The sequence below is a fragment of the Apteryx mantelli genome, chromosome 2 (assembly GCF_036417845.1).
Source record: "Apteryx mantelli isolate bAptMan1 chromosome 2, bAptMan1.hap1, whole genome shotgun sequence".
NCBI lineage: Eukaryota > Metazoa > Chordata > Aves > Apterygiformes > Apterygidae > Apteryx > Apteryx mantelli.
Genome location: NC_089979.1, coordinates 138,265,249 through 138,291,625, shown reverse-complemented (window position 1 = coordinate 138,291,625; position 26,377 = coordinate 138,265,249). Strand labels below are relative to the sequence as shown.

The window sequence follows — 26,377 nt, the reverse complement described above, 5'->3', positions numbered from 1 at the left end:
GCTTATATAGATGGCTCTGTGCTGCTAACTGTCATTGTACATATCTCAAAACTCAAATTATTCTTGTGGTCTGCTGCAGTCTAGTTTGAGTCTATTTTGAGCCCATGTTCTTGCTAAAAGTTTTCTTCTAAGCACTGTAGTTGATATTTCTTACATTTCTTAAATGTTTTAAAGGAGTAACACACACATTTAGCTAGAAAACCAATAACCCTGAGTTGTTTCCCTGAAACAAGTGGATAAGGAGATTATATGCAATTGTAAAAGAAATCTATTGATCAGTTATATAATTGAGACATAACATTTATATTACTGCAGATATTCCAAAGAACTTGTTAATTCATGATGGAACACAAGCACCAAAATGTATTGTTTAAAGCTATCTGAAGATCCTAAGCCCTTTGAAAGTATATTGCCTGAAAAACATTGTTTCACAGATAGATGCTACAGTATTTTTCAATTTAGCTGAAAACTATGATGTAAAATGTTAAGTATGCCAAAATATTTTAGGGCTGTGTCATTATTGATATTTTACTAGTATGACTTTTCCTAACTTTATTTTCTTTTTCTTTCACTATTTTTTCCTTTATATCACCTTTATTGTACTTCAGTATTATAGCCTATTGCAAATGGTTAGTATTCTTTTAATAAACCATAACCATGCCTCATTGTATATTAAGCAGTAATAGATGTTTACTGATGGCTGAGAACTGACATAATGCCACGTGACATAGAGATATCACGTGGAGATAGTAGCTGTGGTGCCAAAAGCACAGTAACGTGCTTTACTAGTAAAACTGGTAAACTCTGCCTCTCATCACGGCAAATTACTTTAAGTGCAGCACAGTCCAAGTACCTCTTTACAGATTTTGGTTCTGGAGATAACTCACTTGCAGTTATTTTGTGTTCTTTTTTTTATTATGAAGAGATGCCCAGAATTTAGGATGGTAATTCATACATTTAAGTACACTGAAACTACCAAAGGAGGTAGAAGGAGAAAGAAGATAGAGTACCTGGGAGAATGAAGCAGATGAGGACTATACATTTTTTTATGGAATTGTCACCATATTTATGACCATATATGTCCTAGTGGCCGCTGGCAGCTTCATAATTCTTAGATGCAAACATTATATGCACTCTCTGGTTGCACTTGCCCAAGTGTGAAATGAAATTAATGATGTACATGAAACATTTGGTTTTGTTTACTAATATTTCAGAAGTATATTCCTCTTGCTAGATGAAAGGTGTTACAGATATTACAAGTATCTGTAATTGCTCTAAACCGTATCTGGTTATAATAACTTAAACAAGATTTGAAAAGAATAAAAAGAATGCCAAACACTTGTGGTCTGCTGCAGTCATTGATTAGATACCAGAAGACAGTGTTCATATAGCGTAATTATGGTAGCAGACAAAGGCAAAGTCAGGGTCTGGGCTCCAAAATACTACATACTACTTTCAGTAAGAAATGGTATCCCAAAGCATTCATGCCCCCAATGCAAGTTGAGAAAGAACACAAGAATATAGTAAAACCCAGGAATTTAGGGAACAGATGATTACAGCTGACGTAGTAAGCAATAATGTCATACTAACTGCCTGGCCACCAAATGCATGGTAGCTATCATGAAGCGTGGAATTTTGAGGTGACTGAGAAGGAAGACAAGCTTTTGCAGATGTTTTGAAACACTTTTCCCATTAATAAAAGACAAGTCCCTTGATTTGACAATCAATAATTGGATAATAAAAGCTAACAGAATACAACAGGAGGCTGAGCATCATTGGAAGATCTATCATGCTGCATCTTGCTCAGACAAGAGCGAAGGGAATACTTTTACTATTTTCTTTAACTTGACTCTCTCACCACTGCCTTTTCCTCTAACACTTCTTGAAAATGGTCTGCTATGTTGTCTTGTTTCTTTTCCTGTCACCTAATGACTAAAAAATGATAGACTTTAAGAGCAAAATCTAGAAAGTAAGAACAGCCAGATAGGGAAATTACATTACTTAAACCATGTATGATACCGTTTTCTCTGTTACTGCTTTTTTAAAATTCTCCATTGAGTATTAATGGTGGAAATTGTATTGGTTTGTTATCTGACAGTTCTCCATTGCAATTGTTTGCATGGCTAAAGAGACATAAAATCAGTCTGAATCTGAATGGTGTCAATTGATTAGTTGATCTATTAATGTATCTGCAGCTGCTTTAGTACTTCTCTTTACCTGAAAAAGGAATGAGCAGAGCTTATACATTTTACAGAAAAGTAAAACACTACAGGTTTATTTAACATTCTTTCAAATCTTATGTTGTGCTTTAACTAAAGTAAGAGGTAATAACTTCAGCATAATCTTCGTATATATTGCACCAAAGTATGCATATGATATTATTTCAACTGTTCAGATGTTGTACAGATTTTGTGTAAAAAGAACATGCATACCAAAATAAATACATAATGTATTCATGTGATTGAACCAATAAACAAGCATATTCCAGCACAAAATCAAGTTTATTATGTGCATATACAATAATCTTGGCAAATGAAGTGCTGAGTAAGTAAACTATTAGTGAACCATTTGGGACTGTACACTATTCTGCATTAAGTTTTTATTTTGTGTGGGGGAAACATTTTTCCTAAAATTGTTTAAAATCATTTCTGGAGTGACCTGCTGTGCTGTCCAACTGGCTAAGTGATTTCTGTTACTCTATAAAGCAATGTAATGACATTCAGAGGGAAGAAGGAACTGTGTGCCCGTGCTACTTCACTCCCTCCTGGAGCCTCACAAAATGTCATTTGTGTCATGCTGAGTGCTGTTTATCTTGGAATAAGAGACATTTACAGGTTTGACTCCTAAAGTACTTTGAGAGAGACCACTAAAAAGACACAAAAAATAAATAGAAGAGTTGCATGATTTTAATGCAGCATCTCCAGTTTTCTGCGGCAGCAGAACTGTCCTACTTATTTTTTGTCAGACTACGGAAGGCTTTCTCAGAACACAGGGCGTTTTTCTATGTCTTAGCATGTGATTTCACAATAAGCTAAAGCAGATCTGAAATTGCAGTGCTTCCTAAAAGGGCCATTTTAACCACATGCCGTTGCTCCTCTCCTTGCATTGGTTCAAGTGAATGTGTGTCGTAGGATTAAAGAGCAACCCTCCAGCAACAAAGCATGATTTAGTTTTCACTGGGATCAATGAGCATATTCAATGTACTAGGTGGCTTCAGAATCATTCTTTCTGCCTAGCAGGTTGTACCCCAAGTGTGTAACTTCCTAAACGCTGTCATATATATCATATAAATATACCTATACCAGTAATCATGCATTATTTTTGCTTATAGGCTTGTATGACAAATGCGGTTGATTATTAGCTTTCGATTGAGACTGGGTAAGTAGACACTAGAATTTGATGGAAGGGAGTGGACTGATAACAGATTGGGAATAAATGGTGCTTAACGTAAACTTATCATGAGAGTTTCTCTCAGAAGTTTGTAAATTCTACACAAGAACTGGACGTGTATTTTATATGATGAATATTAACAACTCCTTAAAACATACTGTGTTTTTTGGAGTAGTGCATCAGACATCTGATGGATGTTCAACTGTTGGTCTTAATCTTCTCAGTTTTTTCATTTTCTCACAAAACTCCATGTTTTCATCTTTATTGTTATTTCTTTAGTCTTGTTTGTTGTAAGCAAAAATAGGTAGCCATCATCCTTATGATTCTCCTTTTTTGATAGAATTATTTTTGCATATGAATAAATTGCAACATTACAGCTGGATATTTTTGTGAGTGTCACAATGCCAAACAATTGTGATATCACCAAAATTTTTCACTCTGTAGTCTTCAGATTTCATTGGAAAGTTGTCTAATGAAAAAAAAAGTGGGTTAGATTAACTTCTTCAGATTCAGATGTGTTAGTATTATTAGGAGAACTGGAGATATAATATTCTCTGAAACTGAGTATTTGTTATTAGAATTTGTCCCTAGAGCAGCAGAAAAAAAGATAAAATTGCTCTCATCTTTTATGTCACTTTGAAATTTGGATTTATTTAGTTTAATTAGTCTTGTAGTTGGCAGATGAGAAACAAGGCATATTTCATGAAAAAACTACATTTTTCCTCCAGTATTGGGTGAAATTTTAGAGTTTTGAAGATAATTTTCATCCAAACGTTGGATCATTTTAACCAACCTTCTTATTCCTCGTGTACAGAAACATGTGTATAACAGGACTCTCATGTGCAGTCAGGGATGCAAATACCTTACTGGTATTCCTTGACACCAATACTGGTTGTGTAATGGTTTGAGAGATGTCGACCTTGGGAAGTCAGAATAGCTGCAGTTCAGATTCACTGTGGAATTATATTGTCCGACAAAATATAATAATATTAGTTTTGGGTAATCCATAATACATTCAGATCAATTTCTGAACACATACTATTTTCATAAATTTCAAAGCAATTTGGGAATCAAAATTCTATTTACAACGTGGTTTAGGAGTTTAAATCTTATTTAAAGTTAATATGGTCCAAAAATAGTCAATGTGAAAAAAATGACTTCTGAAAATCATTTAGATAACATGAAGATTCTATCTAAAATTTATCTGTCACATATGACACTTAAAAATTCTGCTTTATTGGAGTATCTTAGTTGTGTATTCCAACAATATCAAAAGTAATTTGACCAGAGCCATTTATCCTGTTGAGCATATGGAAAAGCTGTGAAGTGGGTATTTTTGTTTGTTTCTTTTTGTGTTTTTTTGTTTTGTTTTCATTTGGGCTGGATTTTTTTGTTGTTGTTGTTTTTGCCTTATTTTCCCTGAGAAATAAATTTTTCATGTGAGGCACTTGGCACTCCATAATGATTTCAGCTGGGATAGGATTAGTCTGAAAGAGCTGATAGACTTTTTCTCCCCTTTTTTTACTTGACAGTGTTTTATACATACAGAAAAGGCAATCACAATACTATATATACAGTGTCTGCATATATAGTCTCAATAATTCTCTACATCACAGAAGCTGCATTCTAGCTCCATTATACCCAAGTCTATAAAATGTAACAAAAGGCTTTTCTGTTTTTTAGCATTGTATAGAACTGAATAAAGAAAAAAATCCCTGCAATAGAATTCACGGCCATTCAGGAATCTCTTGCAGAAATAATTTAATAGAGAATAAATTTTATCATCCTCTATCTGTTCACAGGAAGCTGATTTTAGATGTAGAAATTCCTATGAATGTCTCACTGAGATTCCATTTTTCACTTGTATGCTTTCCCCTCAAAGCTAGCTGATCACTTAGTTTCAAAACAAAACTGAAGCATCGCACATCTGTGTCTCTCTAGGACAACTTAGAAAAGCCATATTACCATTGCGTTCTCTGTATGTTTGTATTAGTGACTAGTTCTTGATCATGAAGTGTTGCTTAGCACCACATGAAGGTGAAAGCATTTAATTTAAAGCTTCATAATAAATATAACAGTTTACAGCAGTGCTTGTGGTAAATGTGTTATGCACACCGATGAACTGAAAAGAGAAGGAAGACAAATACGATATACTGGAGTAAATATAAAGAGGGGAAGGGGTTACATAAAACCTTTGGTGGAAATGCTGTTTACTTTTGAAGGTCCATGTATGGCACTGGTTGTAACTCTCCAGCCATTGTCTTGCCTATGTTATGGTCAGCCTGAGGCATGATTCCACTGACGTGATACTATAAATGCACCTAACTATATAGTGTTGTTTCTTGGATCCATGTCCATGTCCATGTCCACTGCTGTTTTATTATGGAACATTACTTTTTTTTTGGTGAGAAGACCAGGTTCAGCTTTCATGTAATATGTAATGTTTTGAAATTACTCTTTGTTAAAGAGCAATGTGTTGTTTTTTGTGTAGTGAGCTCTGTTTTCTAGAACAGATGTACATATTTTTAAAATAAGGTTTGCCCTACAGTTTGTGACAGGGATGACACTTTATATTTCTAGTGTCTATCTGTCTTTGACAATACCAATTCAGTTATCTGTTCTCAGGAGATCCCTTGTTCACCAAGGTCTGGTCTGAGCTTGCATTTTAAGAAACGAGTTCAAATTTGAACCTATGGCCGTACAGGAAATCATGGCATAACCAGAAATTAGTCCCAGGACTTGGATCTTTATACAACAACAACAGAAATTGTCCTTATTTCCCTCATATTTGGTACTGCTAGAAAAACATAAAATATTTGCCTTTTACAGCTAGAAAAATAGATTTTTCTGAAGGGATAGGGTTCAAAGGAAGGACCCAAAAGAAGGAGCAAAGATAATACAAATTTACTTTTCTGTTGGATTAATGATTAGGTCTGTATCTTCAATAAACTGGGAAATCTTCATTTGGAAATTCCTCACTTGAACTGATCAAATGTGCAGCATCTTAGTTGGGACAACATGGCAGAGGACAGTCTCTGTACAACCCAGGCCATATTGCTCAGTAGCTAGTAGGCTGTTACCTATGGAAAGTGGTATTCTAGGATGTTCTGATATCAGTACTAGACTATTTAATTTCAGTAACATCACAGCCAAAAACTATGGCAAAAAAGTGCCATCTTACTATTGAAAAAAAGAAAAAAATCAGGAAAAGAGATTATGTGAGTTCTTTTCTTTCCCTCGCCCTAAGTTCACTCATAGTTGTGCTTATTTTTTGGACAGCAGTATATTCCACATTAGGTAGCTAGCCGGAAATGTACATGAACTAACAATAGAATGCAGATAACCTACCTGATCATCTTTGAAGACTGCTATTCACAATATTCAGATAGATTTTGCTAACATCCTAGACACTGGCATCTATTTGGCAACTTGCTTTATGTAACATGGGATATTTCTGAAGAATAGGATATTTTTATGTTTGTAAATTTGTATCTTTTTGGAAAGTATAGTCTAGTTACACAAAAAAGTCCGCTCTCCTGTTTCAGGGGGGTGTTTCCTGCCTATGACATTATATTCCTAATTGCTTATTAAGAAAATATGTTTAAAAGCCTTATTTTTCACTGTGTATACTAACAGGAGAAATATCTCTACCTCAGGTTCATTTCTCTGCTTAATATTCATTGGCTTTTGCCCTTTGACAGTATTATCATTCTGAGCAACATGGGTGGAGTGACAGCACTCCTTCTCCAATTTACAAACCTGAGTTGTAATTCACCGCAAACCTGTAATGACTTTTCACATCCATGGTGCCTGTTAACTGCTATGCCTGGTGATTTACTCATGAAACTTTAATCATGTGTACCCATGTTCTGTTGCAAAATATATACTGCACATTTTTAATGGGTTTGAAAATACCTGGCTGTTGATTTCCTACTGGAGGAATACTACTGTTGTCAGAGTGAAGTCACAGCAACCAGCGTTTTGGACTGTAATAGCCAGAGATTAGGAAGGATTCAGGAGAGAAGTGTTCACAGGGAGTTTTACTAGGGAGTAATATACTTTTAACTGACTACCTTTCTCCTCTAAATTGAGGTGGAAGATAAGTTTCTGCCTCTTTATTCATGAATTTATTCTTATTTAACATTTACTTGTGTACTCACAGATACTGTATCTAAATAGTATTGTGAAAAATGTTGTCTATAATGAACATACTCTGTTTCTATGCCAAAATTCTTTGATTTGATTACTTCAAGTAGAAATTGTGCCTAAGTTGGGGAGGAAAAAGGTAACACTATACAAAACTTCACCAAAATTCCACCATCTACTCATGGTCCCAAGAGTCTTTGAAATAGTTACAATATCTGAATTACTAGACTTCAGTCATACTTATTGATATTAATATATATGTATAATTGGGGATGCAAACCAAGCATGCATTTTTCATACCGTTTTTGACACATCCTCTAAATCTTAAGAAAACACACTGCTCTATGGCTGCATAAACACACTGTTATCTTCATTCTGCCTCTGTAGAAATTTACACAGCTGGATGGATTTATGAATTCCATCTCAACTGGACCTCACATTTCTCCACCTGCTAGCAGTATGCTGCTGCCACTCAACACTGACTGGAGGCCAGCCTCATATTGCACTAATGTGGATGAAGGGGTTGTTATCTCACAAAACAAATCCCTCTTAAGACAGGTGGGCAAGTTGAAAACTAGGATAACAGAGCACTGTGATTTGAGAGGTGCTTTAACAGCTGCTAGTTGGCATGGAAAGGGACTTCCAGCTGCAGTAGCCTTGAGCCATCATGATATAGTTCCAAAAAAAAAAGAACAAATATCTCTGAGTATAAATGCCTTTAAGAACTGTATTACTTTCAATGAAGATGAAATTCTGTCCCTGAGAATCCATCACAGGATTACTGATAAACTTGAACACTAGACTGTCCTCATAGCAAATGGAGAAAGGTAAGTTTCCATCACCAAGTAGAAAACACATTAAGTTCTTATCCTCAATCACACTCTGCAGGAATCTGTATTTTCTATTGACCATGCAGATACCTAATGTTCAAACTTCTGTCTTGGCATTCAGAGTGATCAGAGATGCGGTTTTAATATTTTGACTGTTTGTGTTATCTCTACTAACCTGTGGATTGACTTTTGTCTCCCTTATAATTCTTGATCTCAGAAAGAGCAGTTCAAATACCTATGTTGCTATTTTTTGTTGCTTCCACAATAACAGTGCAATAAATCTGGGTGGGGGTGTATATTATGTATCATATATAACATGTGCTGGGCAAATATTTCCCAGCATTGCATTATACATTTTGCCTACTTTAAAAGGCTGATGAAGTGTCCCGTACTACCCATTGAGATATTCTACTGCATTTTATATACTTTGTGGGAGCAGATACTGCTGACAGAAAACAAATAGATAAGCTCTGCGCACAGTTTTTCCTCATCTAAATTTGTTATAGCTGGCTGTAGCTGCCACAAGACTTTTATTTTGTTGTGACAAAACAGTATATTGGGACAGCTGAGACCACATTCATTGCTTGTGAATGTTTCTAAGATCAGCAAACAAGGTACAACTGCAGCAAATTCCTATCTTTTATTTCTGTTGACTGAAAGAATATGGATCCAAACGAAGCTCTCAGATTTCAAGAATCAAAATGTAACACAGAATGTACCTGTAGAGCTTAAATGAAAGGAGGAATATTGTGCATGGTAAAAGTAATGTTTTTTCAATGGATAGCAGTCACCTAAGAAGATAAACTTTATTTCTGTGACAGTTCCCAGGTAACTTTAGATTCAACCTCTAACAGACTGGTACTGATTTCTGTAGTGCTCTGTTTTTGAATCACAAAGAATGAGTCAGACATGCTTGCTGAAATACAAAATTCAGTAGTCACCAGGAACAAGAAGGCTCACAATATGCAATATCAGTTAACTGTATCTTAGGGTAATTTGGCGTCCATTGCAGCTTTAGGTTTAACCAGTGGATCAGTGGGGTTGCCTGGTTATGCAATTGCATTAATGGGATTGTTGTGCTTGTCCTGAGAACAAGTCATGTTTGTCTTGCTGAAAGGAAATACAGATACACAAGCTTAATGATGAAAATGTATTAGAAACAAACAAACTCCTAACTTGTGTTCTGATACCTCAAAAGATTTTATGTATTAAATAGTTGCTGACAGGTAATATATAATCTAATATTTTCTATGGCAAGGTTTGTAATACAAGTAGAATAAAATGATGCAGTTAGTCTCAATAGTTTCAACTGTCCAGTCACTGATTCTGTTGAAATAAAAGATGCAGAAGAAAACTAATTAATTAATTGAAAATGGTAATTTCAGATGATCTGTTATGGGAGCAATCTGTCTCCTGTGAAAGGAGAAAGTTTTAGGGGGAAGAAAATGCTATAGGTTCTCATATATGTACTTAAGAATATGGAGTTTGCTCATATTTTGCAGTGTCCTGGACCTCTCGTTCTTTCAGTGCAGTTCTTTCTTTAAAGAATACTCATGATATATAGAAGAGGAGTCACGCAAAATTAATAAACATAGGGACTAAACTCTGTAGATCTTGTACTGTCTTGTTAGAGGTTTCCTGAACTTCCAAAAAGATATCTTAAAAATATCTAAGTTGAAGAATTCTACTAAATTGACAGGTCTCTGCTATCTTGCTTTTCTTTCTCCCCCTTTAATTCTGAACTTAGAGCAGAGATTATGTTCAGAGGTTCTCTCCACATGCTTATCATTGGGACATCACTTGAAGAACAACATTTGCAAAAATAGCTTAAACATTTTATGTATTTCTGGAAATGTGATATAGTCTTCTGATTAACTACGTGGAAAAGTTTTCAACCCATTTGGAAATCAAGAGTGTGCTTTCATTATTATTCAAAATCATAGTAATAAAAAAGAATTTTTAAAGGGGAGGCCTAAAATGAATTAACAAATGGCTTTGTTAATCTTAATTTTTCTTCATTATTAATAAATCTGGCCAAAATTAATGAAAAACTTTCATTATTTTTCACACACATATTTCTCTTACTGCATTTTTAAGTTGTAAACTAGCATTTCAATTTTTCCCTTAATTCTCTCAGCATCCCCAAATTCCAAAAATTGTGTAATGACTGTTTGGTTCAGATGTCTCCTTGGTCAAAATATCTCATTATCTTAGACCAATATTATGAAAATTTTCATGGAATTTTTCATGATGTTAATGTATTTACTTGATAAGTAAGATGAAGGAAAAGGATTTAATTGCATATTTCTAGTATTCTGATATCACTGGATGATAAATGTTATGTAAAAAACTAAGTAATATTCTTAAATTTAGCTTACACAAATCTTTATGCATGTTATGTTTTGTTTGCATAAGTTTAGACTTTTGCATCATGACAGGGACACTTACTAAAAGCAAAAAGAAAGTGAAATGAACATCAGATCATTCAAATTCTTCTAAAATGTTTTACTTGAAGTTTTAAATTCATCAGCTATGTAATGTGATGTACCAGAGAGTGACTCGTTGTCTTTCCCGTTCTTAATTTTTTAAAGGTACAGGAGAAATACATATTTAGCAAAATTTGCATACTGTTTGTCCCTTTGCCAAAGATACAATAAAATGCATCTTTCAAGACTGATAAGATACACATTTTCTATGTAAATGACAAGATATGGTGAAAATTCTAAGTATAGCATTAGAATTTCCCCAGTTCTCCATCAGTATTAATGTCTATTCACTATGGGCATCTTTGACAGCTTTTACAATCTAACTGAAACCTTTGCTTTTTTGTAGTCACTTCTTACATACTACATTTACATTGTGCATGTTTGTCACACAAATGTTTTATTTTATATATATATACATACATATAAAAGCATATATATATATGCTTAAAGTTTTGACATGTTTTGACTCTTAAGGAATATGCATTAACACTGATGTGCAACCTTACATTACCATGCAACATTGAGCAATAGGTTGACATTGTGTTAGGTCTCCATTCCTTCCTGAATGGGTGAGAAAACTGATTAAGAGCTGCTAATGTTTGGGATTTTTGTGGTGGTTTTGTCCTTGGTAAAGCTGAAACAGACCCTCATCTTATTCCTAATATGCTACAGCTATCATGAGCTGTACACTACTGAAGAAATACATATACCTTATGCCTTCTTATGAAGATACCACAGGTGAAAAGGTTTTTCAGATCATCAAACAATCTAAAAAATAATTTTAATTTAACAGATGAAAGTACATGAAAGGAAGTTTGTGTTGGAGACATAAAAAATTCTGGGGCTGTCAGAAGATTTGAACAAAAAGTTTGAGGTCTCTACAACTTCACCAAACTGGGAATGTAGTTAGATCATCTTCTTTTCTGTATTTTCTCTTTAGAGTGAAGAAGAGGTAAGTGTCAGTCAAAATCAGTATAAATATGATTTGTATTTTTCTCCATCTACATGTGTGCAGATAGCCTGCATGCATGTAGAATCAAGAATCAAATCTCCAGTAAATCTCCAGTAAAATTTAGTTTAAGAATAGCAATATAATTCACCTTCAGGCCTGTTAAATGGTGATACCACATCAATGCTTATGAAAAGGTTATTAGCACCATAGTAAATCGATGTAATTGGCATATTAATCAAAATTAAATAGCCAGTGAATGCAATATTACTCTTTCATTAATTTATTACTTTATTAAAAAGTTAAGCAATTCACCATCTGTGTATATGGTAACTAGACCAAGAGAATTAGCTCTCTATATATTATTTTAATAATTTCTCAAGCTATTCTATCTTCCAAACTGCTAGACTGACTAAACACTCTACTATTATGCATCACAGGGTAGAGAAGTTCTGATGGCACGAGACTAATGGTTGCTATGGATATTTTCATTAAATGTGTATGTCTGAATTCCACACTATGTAAAGAGTAAAGCCTAATTCTATTTGCCGGAATGGAACAAGAGGTAAAGACTATCCCACAGCGTGTGAAAGAGCTATAATTTCCACTCTTCCAGTGGAATGTTCTCCTACTGTTCAGTTGTGGTATTTTCTTCAAGTATAGCAAGAAATTTGATCTGCAGCATTGATCTTAGAGTGGAGAGTCAAGAAAAATAATTTTGGTTGGGACTTGGGCTGCATTACTGAACTGCTGCTGAAGTTACAGCAAAGTAAAAAAATAGAGCCAAATCCAGTGTTATGATTGGGACATTTCAGATGTCAGATCAGGTGAACAGGCGTATTTTATTTCAACACAAACTTTTTTTCTCATTTGAGCGGTTCTTTGGCTGTTGCTCTGTCACCTATCTCTGCATGTTGATAAGTTTCAGGTAAGAAAAATCTTCCTCTCTTGAAACCTCACCTGAGTTGTTCCAGGAGGCAAGTGTGCAAGTGCCATGCCTGATACTTCCAGAGATTAAACAGTGATGGTCAGTAGTCTTAGCCTATCATATTTTATTTGAAACAAAAGAATCACAAACCTGAACTGAGCCTAAAGCACAAATGAAATCTGCTTTTAAGATGTAATAGTTGAGACTACAGGTTTGCAGTAAAAGCTTTTAGTGTACCTGGTGAGACATTGCTTAAACAAAGATGTTAAGATCAAACTTCAGTATTTATAAACATTCTTACAAGTAGTCTTTTGTGAAAACTGGAGAAGAGGCAGTATAGAGTTTATGTGACATAGAGGACTTTACCCACTGCAGCCTTTTAATGCCAAAAGATGCCCTCGGGAAGAGAAAGTATAATTAAGGCAATTTATAGAGGAAGCACTGAACTGGGACCTGGAGGAAATAGGTTCAACTTCTGGTGCATTGCAACACATAATGCAAGTAAGTGAGTTTAAATATTTCTTTTTCTCAATTTAAATAATATGTCCCTACCTTGCTACCTTTAAAATGCAATACATCATCCTAAATTAGAGACTTTGATAACACAGAAAATGCTGAAGGAATAATTTTCATAGTTCTGTTTAGTTGAGTGAAGAGACTTAACTAAATTTTGTTTAATTAATCATCCCTGCTGATGACATTAATATTGACCTAACCAGCTTGAGGAGTTGGATCAATCTTGAGGTTATTTGATTTACTGTAGGCAACTTAAAAGATGAAATCAGAGCTAAAATTTCTTAAAGGTGATACCTGTAGTTTTTAAAAGGACAGTATGCAAGTCTATCTTTTCAGTTTCCAACTGAAAGTCAGGATTTTACTTGCTGTCTTCAGACAAATGCTGCTTTATTCTGGATAACAGTATGATTTCTCTACATACCATGTTTAAAATGTGTGAGTGTAATATGACATCACTTTGCATTATGTTAATTAAAGATACTATCAAAAGAATTGGTAGCATCTATTCTGTGAATCTGGAATTACAGAATGGAAATAATGGTCAAAATAGGGAGCTGGGTAAGATGGCAGCTGCAGTTGATATGGAACAGATGTGCCTCTAGATGATACTAAATCACACAGAGGAGTGAGTTAAGTTGAGTTGTCATCTAACTAAGAGTTGAAAGATACCAAATAAATGTCCGATGCTGTTATCTGGCCTTATTACTCCTTTATGCACTTTCACACCAAGGCACTACCTCCTTGGTAGAGAGTGCATGTGGGAGGTGATTATTTAACATATTGCTTATTTTCTGTCATAACTTGAGACACTGCTTAGAGTACTCTTGGCTTTGGAATACACAAATGCAGTGCAACAGGAAGAAACCCTTAATTGCCAGAAAGGTTTGTGTTTTCAATATTTCTTCTTAGAATTAGGGTGAAACACTGGAGAAGAGTGGTGTTAGGGGGAAAAAATGTTGGAAGCAGCCTATGAGCTGAGCCTATGAACTCAGGAGATGGGAAGTTAAAAGAAAAGACAAAATAATTTTTTTTCTCTGAGAGAAGGAAAATAATGAGAGAAAAAGTTCACATTTTATGTTTTCATATTTCTGTTGGTAGAAATGGAAGATATTTTGGGCAGAGAAAAAAATGCCATTATTGGGAGAGAGAATTTAGGTGGGAGAAAACTTGTCTTGTATTGAAACTGTATGTTCAGTATAAGTGGGAGTAGTCAACTTTTTGAGAGGGGTGCATAAGGGCAAGAAAAGAAAAAATTTTGTGGGAGAAATCAGACTGGTGTCATAGCTTCTGTAGAGTCATTTGAAATGCAGACAGGAAGGAAGCAGGAATTGTAGGCTAGGGGTTGGCCATTGACAATGCAGATTACCTTTTAGGAAGGAGTCGAAGGTGGAAGTCTTGAAAGAGTCTGTCATGGTAATGGAGAGATCAGAAAGCTGATGTCAAATTGTCTATCCTGATGGAGTGCCCTGTAAAACTGAGTGAGAAGACTGAAGGTTAGGGAGAGGAAACTCAGCAACACCTGGGAGAGAAGAAGTAGGGAGGAGAACAAGTGATGTTTGGGGAAGATGGTGTAAATTAAGAACCTTGTTACTAATACTGCATTGCTAACATCAGTATCTGCAGATGCATGATTCTTTGTGCTTATTTTGAGGTGACAAGTTGGCCTGTGTTCCAGGATCTGAAACCTCATGACTAACCATTCATTCCATTTTCTGGGTCAGTGAACACTGTTGACGCTGCCAGAATAACAGCTTTGCTCCCCTGGGAGGCAAGTGTCAGCTATATTTGTTTTTGAGGCAAACCGCTAGCCAGTCGAGGGAGACACTGATAATTCAAGTCTTAAAGCACAGAATAAACAAATTTTAGAATGGATGTGAAAAGAGAATATGATGGGAATGTAGGCAAATTTGGATGCAGGCAAATTGAACACTCCTATAGTCCAGCTATGTGATCAGCTTCAGTTTTGGGGCTTTGACATAGCTGAACACTTAACAAGGTGAAGAAAGGATTGTTGCATTGTTTTAAAAAGATGCTTAGCTGTTTGTTGTCCTCTTGAGCCTTGTAGTTACCCCCAATAAACTGGTAACCACTCAACAGACCTCATTAGTGAAATCTGAGTCTTTTCCCACTGCCAGTCTACCTCTTTGCTATTTATTTTGTGCATTGTGCCAGATCAAACCCTGTAGGAGGGGTTTTGCATCCCACTTCTTTTACTGGAAGCAAGATAATAAAGGAAATCCTTGAAATAAATGAACCTTGAAGGCATAAGTACTGATTTTTATAACATTGGCGTTTTTACTACAGCAGGTAGAGTTGTGTTCACATTTCTATTACAAACTTCATTTTGGAGGGACTTGTAAATCTGCTACAATAATATGCTCGTTTCAGAAAAAAAGGCTGGGATACCAGGTAGTGCTTGTGTTCATTGGACTTGTGTGTTTGAGCTAATTGAAAGGGCTTTTTTCTCTAAAGGCGCCTGCTTAATTAGATAATTACATAGTAAACTGTAATGGTTACTCTAATTTCATCAGAAGATTTGTGTGGTGAGAGTCTGAGCTACTCTCTGAACCCTGGAGGCAGTTTCTTCAATCTAGAGTAGTGGCGAATGGACAAGACAAAGGGGAGATATTTGCAGTGCTGCTGCCTGTACTCTGTCTCTTGAGTGACTAAATTTATTTGTTCCATTTTTGTTATAAAGAACTTGGCATCATAGGCTGCCAATCCAGTACATTTTGGGCTTTTTTTAGATTCTGTGCACAGTTGCATTTTCTTGATGACAGTAGCATACCAAGAAGTCTTTGCTTCATTCAGAAGAGGGATGGAGAATTGGAGGAGGGATATACCTTGTCCTGCTGTCTGGGTGCAAAGAGCATGTAGTACTGTCCTAAGGTGTGTGCTCCCTCTGCGCTCTAAAGTGTACTGGGGCACATGGAGTTGTGTGTGTTTGACCATTTTCTACGGCTCTGAGACAACACTGACCAGATCTGTGAAGTATAGAGTAGTCACTGATGCACCAAGCATGAATAATTCAAGATGGATTGAATTTTAAACTGCTGAGAGTATCCTTGGAAGACAGATAAACAGAGGTTGAGCACAAGTCAAAGCCATGACACCAAGGTACCAAACACGAGGCAAAGGGAAAACCACCCATTTAATTGTTTTTGCTAAGCTGAGTGTAATATATGTCTAACTGGAATATGGGCAGGAGGAGCTAAGGAAAAGCAGAAACAATATGGAAAAAATCTCATGTGGCATAAAGAACTGAGGCATGCCTCAGCTCAGGGAGAGGAAATAGCTCCTGTCCAATCTCAGATGTCTAGTGTGTACTCTTAGTGTTACTTTTCCTGATAGATTTGAGAAAATGTCCAGTATTTTGGGGGCTAAAGAAATAAACAAGTGATCTCTTCTTGGCATTATAGGTTAGCTCTTGCCAAATGAAATATTTTAGTGTTCTGCCCTCCTTCCATCCCCCCCATCCCCCCAAAAGCTTTTTTGAAAAACTGTCGCGGTCCGCGGGAGTGACGGGAATGAATCATACGCATTCACAGAATGCAGGTTCAATTCCATCTTTATTCAGCAATTTGCCCATTTTATAAGTACAGGTATTCGGCGCTCTGGCCCTTGATTTGTGGTTCATACAGATTATGTCACAGGTAGCCAATCATTGCACCGATCACGCACGCAGCGGTCATGCCTTGTACCTTGCTGCTTGTTTAGCAAAGCTGTCTAGCGCTTAACCTTGGTTCCCACTGGCTTCTGCTAGCTTATCTGTACTTTCTCAGGATGTATCATTCCCAGCTGCACCAGTGTCCTTGGTAAAACTACTTCAAAGCACGTAGCAGTGGCTATAGCCTGAGGCCTAAGGCTTCAGCAAATTTAGCTACTAATGCTAAGCAGGTTGTGCTAAGCAATTAATCCTAAACAGTGTAGTTCCATGCTCTATATCTCATATAGATTATTGTTCTGAAGCACCGCAAGGGCCCCAACAAAAAACAGAGTGAACAAATCCTAAAATGGGATTAGTAGTTAGTTCTGACTCACAGTAAAATTAAATAAAAGGGATACAAGTCAGATTTTTCTTTTCATCAGAGATATAGTTACCTGCAGATACTGCTCTGTTTCATGGAGGATTGTCCAGTTACTTATATTATAAAAAGATGGTAAAGTACAGCAATATGGTAAAAACAGTATGCATCCACTATTGTTAGTGTATTAGTGAATCTAATGTACAGGAGGCAGGAGACTAATAAAATGCATTCCTTTCATCATGTATCACTAACAAACAGCAGGATAAAAGAACTAAATGAATAAAGCCCTAAAGTCCCAACATGAATACAGTAGATTCAAAGGCTGGATCCATGCAAAAGCTTTCCAAAAACTTGAAAACCCAGAGATTTACAGGCACTGTTTCTAGTTAATATCTTTCACTGTGGCTGAAGTGTTGGCTTTGGATTTTGATTGCTCCACCTCCTCTCAAAAACCAAGTAACACAAACAAAACCCCTTGGCTAATACACAAGGCCATAGAGATTTATTTTTTCATACCCCATTGTAATTTTGAAGCATTTTGGTAATTTAAAGCAGTTCTCTAACGTCAGCCTGGACATTTTTCCTTCTACAAATCTTGAACTTTGGAGCTCTCTGCCTTAGAAGCAATAATTCTCTTCACTGTAATAAGCTTTATGGCCAGATTTCTAAAGGATATAATAGCACCATTTATAAGAGCATAAATGTTAGTGTCAAATCAGTAACTGCAGTATTTGTGTAGCTGCTTAAAATAAGGATACACATATGGTGGCTGGGAAAAGGAGGTACATATTTTTACAGAACACCTAATAAGTCTTGATTTGAATAAGGTTCTTAAATTCAGTTCACATATTGTAATATATATGCATTTTTTAGCATACAGTTATAAAATTCCATTTCACCATTAGATACTACTTAGGTTATCTTTATGCATTCCAGTGTTTTGGAATACTGACCTTTAAAATATTCTTAGATTTTAAAGAGGCAGTAGACATAAGGACTGTATTATTTAAGCATTGTAGCCTTTGAGACATCCATAGTAAATCAGTGTTATATTCTTTGAGATCAAAAGGCCAGCAGTTCTGGAGTGAGCACATCCCTTGTGGATTAATTATAGTGAAATTACTCATTTGGAGCACTATACCAGAGCTTTGACGCTATCCAAGCTGCAGTAAAAATTTCATGTGAGCTTTCTTTACACTGAGAAATGCTGCAATGGCAAAAGATGTTTTATTTATAGCAACCCTGTCTACACAGGAGAGGGAAGAGCTACTGCTCACATTTTGATGGCTGATATTTTCACTGTAGCATGTAGTTCTCTTTCAGCTATGTTACAGCTTTGATGCTTAAAATAGATGCACATGATAGGCAGAATAAAATTGCACTTAGCTATTGTCTTCATATTGCCTGCACTTAGTGAAAGATCTTTTAAAATCTGGAAATTCCTCTTTTAAAGATTGTTAGAGACATTTTTGATTTCAAAAGTGAGAAGAGACCCAGTATCTGCAAAGGTGAACATCTGGGCTTTCTGAAACATAATCCACAGAACAATGACATACTTGAAGCCTCCCAAATCATCCCTGATCTGATGAGGTTAGTGGGAATTGCATCAGACCCAAACGTACATATAAGCAAGATGGTAGATTTGTGGGTTAGCATGGAGACTCCTTATCTTTATGGCTGTGCTCCTAATTTCCAATACAGAAGTCCGGCTTAGCCTGTTTTGTATAAAATTGTTTATGCAACTAGGCAAAAGTTCAAGAGGGAAAAAACAAGCTGATTCAAACAAAACAGCTATTAATGTAGTCCATGAATTAAGCTAAACTTGTCAAGTAGTTAAGGAGAGCACAGAACTTGAACTGGATAGATGAAAGACAGGGTGCTAGAAATTAGACTTAGTTAAATACCAGGCAAAAACTACTACATTCTCCCCTCACACTGGCTTAAAGACATTTTGTGATTTGAAAAGGTTAACCCCACTGCAGTGTCATGGACTGCACGACTCCCCCTCGCCTGAGGATGACTACTTTCAAGCTGGAAAGTGAAAGCAGGTGACAAACCTATGCAGCCAGGGAAGAAAAGACGTGAAGAACAGATGAGATATGAGAGCTTTGTCATCTTTGCCAGCACTTTGTTTTTAATCTCCCACTTTTTTTTTTTTTAATGAGTTGTTGAAACGGTGGGTTGTTTCCCCTTTTTACCTGCCCCAGGTAGAGCCTGGGTTAGCTGATCAAGAAAGCATCATGTTGTGATTGAGAGTGGGGCAAAGCAAGGGTCATAACAGTCTCAATGTTAGCACAGATTTGCTAGCTCAGGCAATACAGTTATGCTGTGCAGTCCCTCCAGCAATGAGGGTGCAAGAGTCAGCATCAGAAACAGAACATCATTATTTTTACTGAGTTTTCTTGTTTTGCACATTTTCTGTCTTATTTTGCCTCAAAGGAAATAAGATCACTTTACAACAACAGGCACCCCAGTTCAGTATAAACTTTCTGAAAAGGATAGTATTAGCTGCTTAAAATCTCACATGGAACTTCTTCCTGAGAAGAACCCTATACAGATAAAGGTGATGATAACAGAGGAACAAAATAAAATGAAAGCCTTAATTAATGCCTCAAATATCAATCATTTTGTCTGCTCTTCAGTAAAAATACAAAAAGAAAAAAAGTAGTTCTTGCTTAATGAAAGAGTCTCTTTTTAAAAGCAACTTTTGTCCAAGTATTAAGTCAGTTTGAAGGCCTTTGTACACAAAGCCTCCAGGCCTTGTTTTATGTTGTACAATTACAGTTGCATTCACAATTTGGATTCTTTGGATCCATTTATTCCATGCAGGCTAATGCACGACACATGACACAGATCAGATTTCAAGGCCAGGGATCTGGTAGGGACAGTGAACACCTTTGTTAACATGAATCATTATTTTAACGCTAACATCTGGGTGAAGTACATGCAATCCCCAGGTATCTTCTGTAGTTTCCCCTTTTAGCTACTTTCAGTGAAATCCATGTAAGCTAAAGTGCCCTTGCATAGAGCTGGGGGCAGGAGACGATTGGAGCAAGACTGCATTAAAGACTGTGTCTACAGTATTAATAAAAATGATGCTAATACCAATTAATTTAAAGGGTATCATAAAGCACATTTTTATAAATGGAGAGAATGAGGTGACAAATGTGATGTGACAGCACAACATGCTAAAGACGACCCTGCTGGCTTGTGAAAGACACACGAATTAAATGAAGGCCCACAGACCTCTCCACAAGACAAGCAGTTTCTGTGCTGTATTAACTCATGTAACACCAGCAATTGTGCATGTTATGATTAGTGCTGAAGCCTCAGCACTACCTTGTGGTATTTTTATAATAACCTTCATGTAAACGATCTAGTCACTTGCACTGGAATTTTCACTGATAAGAGTTTGGAGGCTGAAGAGGAGAGGTTATACTGGTGATATTCAGGTTTCTTATATTGTTCACTTCAAAAAGAAGCATAAACTGTGATTATAAAAATTAGGAGCTTCCAGCTGAATGATTGACAGGTACTTAGATTGGATCCTTTTTTATTTTAGGAAATAAAAAGTTAATTTCACTTTGAGCTGCAGGTTTGAAAGCCAAATGAACATACTCAGCACAGACTGTACCTCCACAAATCCTTCATGTTTTACCTTTTGGAAGTGCCAGTTAATCTACAGCTTTATTTAAGATTTCCATGTGGCTTATGAGACAATATTGGTGCTTCAGTGAACCATCTACTATTGTTTTACTTCAAAGGAAAGCAATAAAGTAATTCCAGACTATGGGATTGTCTGATATTCTAGGAACTCCCAGCTGAACAAACATACCATTTGAAAAATAGTTCTGCTGGAAACTGTACTTTGTAATGGAAGTGCAGCTTAGTACATCGTGATCCCTGTGGGAAAACCATCAGCGGGTTTTGCCAACAAAGGGCCCAGGTTGGCTTCTTGTTAAATGCCAAGAGAATGTTTGTTTTCTAGGTAGTAAAACTGAAAAAAACTGAACTGGTCTCCCTAACATGCTTAGCAATCAAAAACAAACCATTATACAACAACTGCTTGATGGTTAACAATATTGAGGTAGATTTCAGTTGTTTAGAACAATAGTTACTTGTAGACACTTATTCCTGAGAGCGATCATATTACCCAGTTGCATTCTTTAAAGTGGTCCTGAGCTTGTTTTGAAGCCAAAAGGCACCTGCTTTTTCCCAGTGCCATTCACTCCTCCCCATACAATAAAACACATAGATTTCACTATTCTGGAGCAATGGACTCTAAATTTTACTTCTACATGAGTTGATGAGTGAACTCTGAGAGTTATGCAAAGCTCATTTTACCCCATTTCTTAGTGGAGAACAGTGTGGAAACACCCTAGAAAGCATTTATGTGGATATATTCATGATGAGGTGCTGCACTATGTGAAAGACTTGTTTAAGTTCAGAAATAGAGACTCATTAGTAGAAAAGTTTGTCTAAGCCTTGCCTTTACTGATGCTGCTACACTCCTGCCAACGTTAAAGCAGGCTTAAAGTTCTTTACACTATAAGAAAGTTCAAACAAGATAGTTGTAATAATATTTCCTAGCTTAAAATTCATTCATGACAATGAAGAATAAGCACAAGGTGTTTGCATTCCAGTTGGCTATCCAAGAACTGTTTTAATGTTTCTTGGTATTGTTGGCAAAATTCAGTGTTATGGTGGGTTTGGAGCAGCAGGTGGGGGGTAAAAGAGGCCTGGGAGTCAATGGGAGCTCAAGGTTTAAGGTGAGTTTCAGGGTTCAAGGAGAAGGGCAGGATGGTTTGGAGACTATCTGGAAGTCTTTCTCTCTTTTCTCTCCGTCCATTATAGAATCATTTCTGTTTAGGGTACAGTATCTCCCTCTGCTTCCCATATACCTGTCTTCTTTTCCACATGGCTATCTTCCTCTGCACTTCTTTCACTTAATGTACAAGAACACCCCTCCAACTCTTTCCTCTGCTTCCCAAGTAATTGCAAAGGGACCAGGGATAAATTCTGTCTGTCTACTAAGAGGCAGAGGGGTCAAGATAAAAAAAAAAAGAAAAACAGAAGAGAGGACCCTCATGCATATTCCCTTGCTATCGGTATGAGCAGAAATCTGGTCAAGTGGGAGACATAGGTCAATTAATGTCACCTTTCCTACAGATAAGACACAAAAAGCAATCTGCCATTCTCTCCAATCTTATGCCCTGTGCTGCTGGATTGACATTTGGGCATAACTGACCACAGTTTAGGAAGTGTCTGATGAATGAGATTCATAATTTGATCCAGCCACTGCTGAATGTTGCTGTTGTTTAAGTGAAAGAGAAGCAATACCGCAGGACAGTTTAGTTCAACTGCTGCTGCTTTGGAAAAAAAAAAATTTGTGGTAAAGGTGAATAATGCTAGTCAATGGCTTAGTGTGGATGGAAAAAATTGTTTTATTGCTATATGTGTTCCTTTACATTAAGTGAAATAAATACACTGGTAAATAAGCTACTTTTACTAGAACAATCACGTGCCCACTAGTGGTTGTATTCTACAAACAATACTATCAGGGCATCACATTCATAACTAGAACTGTAGCAACTGTACAAAGACTGTAGGTAGAACAAGCATATTTGCAAAGGATCTGTGTATAAGGAAATCTTTCTAATGCTGCTAAGAAGTTTATCTAGCTTACTGAAGTCCCAGTCCCTAACCAGTGTTATTAGCAGCTATATTCAAGCATGTTTTTTATCTCAGTTCAGGTTTTGCAAAGAGAGTTGGATTGTGGTAGAGCCATACTGACACCAGGAGGTTTTCAGCATTACTAGTCAGAGAAGTATGAACGTGGAAGTATTAACGTGTCACAAAAGCTGTTTAGAAGTGCAGTAAGTAGACAAAAAGGGACAAAAAAGAACTGAAATGTCCACTTTGTTTGCAGGATTATCATCTAATGTTTTATTTTCAGGATAAGTATCCTTCTCTCCTTCTCAGGGTTTTACCTGGAGGCTTTTCGGCTAACCCTGCATACCATGTAACTGTGAGAATCAGTAGTCACACATGTCCTTTTACCATCATAATAAGATGGGAGATATTAATAGAAAATCTCTGCAGGAATAATTTCTTGGATCCATTCACTCAAAGGAAAGGCTCAGGTATGAAATTCTAAGTAATAAAATGCTACAGAGGTCAGAATTCTCACTACCAAGGTTTTTTTTCTCCCCTATTCATAAAGCCACAACTGGCTTGGTTCTAACTCATCTTTTGAGCTATTCTTTCTGTTGCTAATAATACTAATTGATGATACTTCCACAAGCTTGAGCTGATTGATTCCAGTGAGATGTAAAGTGTACTATGTGCATCATCAATTATTCATTTATTGTAGTTTATATATAAGAACCATACAAGCTATGCAAAAAGGTCTGTTTCTTCTTCCTCCTCCTTGAGAGACTGATGAGCTTTAATTGCCATAAAATATTCCTGATTTTTATCATCATCTGTTGTTTTTGTTGTTTTTTTTTCAGTTGGTTGTTTTTTAACAATCAGGGAATTCAACCAGAATACCTCTGAATGAGATTTTGATTTGGATATGTGTTGTACTCTGCTATTATTATGTTAACTTCAGAGGAAGTTGGGCAAAGCCCCCAAGTTAGCTGTTCCTATGGAAGTTAAGAGTAACATAGTTTGGGTTTAGAAGCAGCAGCATTAGGCTAGTGATTGAGTGCTTTTGAGATCATACTCATAAGGAAGAACAAACACTTTGAATATTTTAATATCTTTTTTTTTTAATAAAAATGAAGCTTATACCAAGGATGAACATTGAAAACAACTGCTTTCTTCCACAACAAGCAGCATCTTCAATTTTAATCTTCCTGTTTTGTTTTTGCATATTTTCTTACCACTCTACTTACTGCTCCCGTTTAAGATTTCAGTAGGCTTGTACAACCACAAAGCAACATGGTCTTAGTAAATGAAATAATAACAGTTGTATTTCAGATCTATGGATATGCTGAGCTAAAAATTTTTGGTGTTGTATAGACTCCCTCTATAGCAAGTTTGAGCTTTCTGGCAATAGATTTGTTCTGAAAGAATTGTTAGAAGTAGTCTACCAGTTCCCTCCCCAAGTCCATAGACCAAAGGCTAAACTACAGAAATGCAACAACCCTGAAAAGTTTTCAGGGCATTTAAGCCTATTTTAGTTGCCACTCCTTTTGTCCTGCCCTTTTTTATTCTTTTCTACCCTCCGCCAGTCCTGATGAGCACATGGTGAACCAGCAAGAAGGGTGAGTAGTTTTATCCTGGCTCTGTGGTCCAAGCAGGATTTCTGAGAGGTCAGATGGCAGAGGAGGCAGGGACAGGGAGATGATTCAGGGCAAGAGGACCAGGACTCAGCAAAACTACGGGAGATCAGTTGAAACAGTTACAAAGTTGGAGCCCTTCACCTCTACAAACCCCATTTTGGAAATGAAGAAGGTTCAGCAGAGTCCTCTGTTCATACAAAGAGTCAGCTACATGGAAAATAACTGGCACTACAAAGGCAACTGGACAGCTATTCAAACCCCTTGAAAACTGAAGCAGCAACTGTAAATCAAGAGAACAAGATCAGAAAATGAAATGTATAAATTTGAGATGGATGAAAACCATTTGGAATTTAGGGAAAAGTCAGCTTCATACCTAAGGTGAACCTTCTTCTGCGTAGAGACAAAAACTATAATGCATGGGTTTATGCTTTGCATTTGAATGCAACCAGAACTTCAGGAGATCATCCTGGATTTCTTCATTGAGTATCAAAGAAGTGAGGCTATGATATCTTCTTTAGTATTATGTCCATCTAACTCTGTCCCAACCCAATGGTAATCTGGGCAGCAATTTTTAGTTCTAAAGTGTCTGAGCAGATGGAAATATAAATCTGTTTCAGGTCACACAGCCGTATCTCAGCTAGTTAGACTTTATAATATTAATATAACTACTATATAAGTATAACTATATATGACTATATAACTACTATATAACTAATATAAATTAGTATTACAGCTATTCATTGTGGGCACAGGCTATCTGTATTTGTGTGATAAGCCTAAATATTGTGATGAGCCAAATGTGACTACAAGTTATTAATGTGTCATACAGGGCTTAGAGCCTTTTCTTAATGGTGACTAGGTTGTGTTTTTGAATATTTTTTTGTAAGAATACCTCACATTCTTTAGTATTACACTCTACAAAGCATTGCTAAGTATTATGACCCTATTTTACTGATGGGTAGATTGAAATAAGTACTGGACTGAATTCAGAAGGCATGAATGACCAATACTTTAGCCAAAATTAGTTGGCACCAAGCTCTGCAGCAAGCCAGGAGCCAAGTCATTGTGAGTTGTTAGAGCAGACACCATGAAGAAAGATTTGATGACGAAATCCACTGATTTCTTAAGTTAGTGTCCTCTTTACTGGATCATTTTGCCTACCACACTATTATTTTTTTAAAAATCAAGCTAGATGGTCTAGGTTTGATCTAGGTTTGTTTGTTTGTTTGTTTGTTTGTTTGTTTGTTTTTCCCCTGAAACTTTGGCCATTATATATTGGTGCATCCCAAATCTCTAAAGTCAGCATAGGGTATGAGGAAAAAATAACAGACAGGCCAAATGCTGCTCAGTCAAAGAGATCGCCTGGAGTTAAATTAGAAGAGACATCTGAATGTGAAGTAGCTTTGTTGGTCACTGCAGGAAGCAAATGCTGCAAAAGACACTTGGGGGATGCAGAGGGGCAGACAGTTCATCTGCTCTGTTTTTATTGGAATGATGGTATGTTTTGGGAGAGGATACTGGCATAGAAGTGCAGACTCTATGCAATCGTATAGCTCTAATTCCAGCATAGTATGTTAGAATATTTGCTTTTCGTAACAATTTCCTGCTTAGGTTTAATCTCAAAGACCAGGCTGAAAACTTCTACTGTGCTACCACTAGGTGGTAAAGTCGGCCTACAGTTTGCAAAATCAGTGCACTCTTTCTGTGTGGTTTGGGGATTCATTTCCTGAAGAATATGTTACAGTTATTCAAAAGAATTCACAGGTCTTGAACTGGTTCTTAACTGAAAGAGTAAATTCAGTCTGTGTGGGAAGT

The 26,377-nt window shown here is 36.4% G+C and overlaps 1 long non-coding RNA gene across 2 annotated transcripts in view; it reads left to right on the top strand.

Moving 5' to 3' along the window:
- Nucleotides 1-26,377, top strand: part of LOC106483419 (uncharacterized) — a 179,562-nt gene that overhangs the window by 92,483 nt on the left and 60,702 nt on the right. The window lies entirely within an intron of this gene.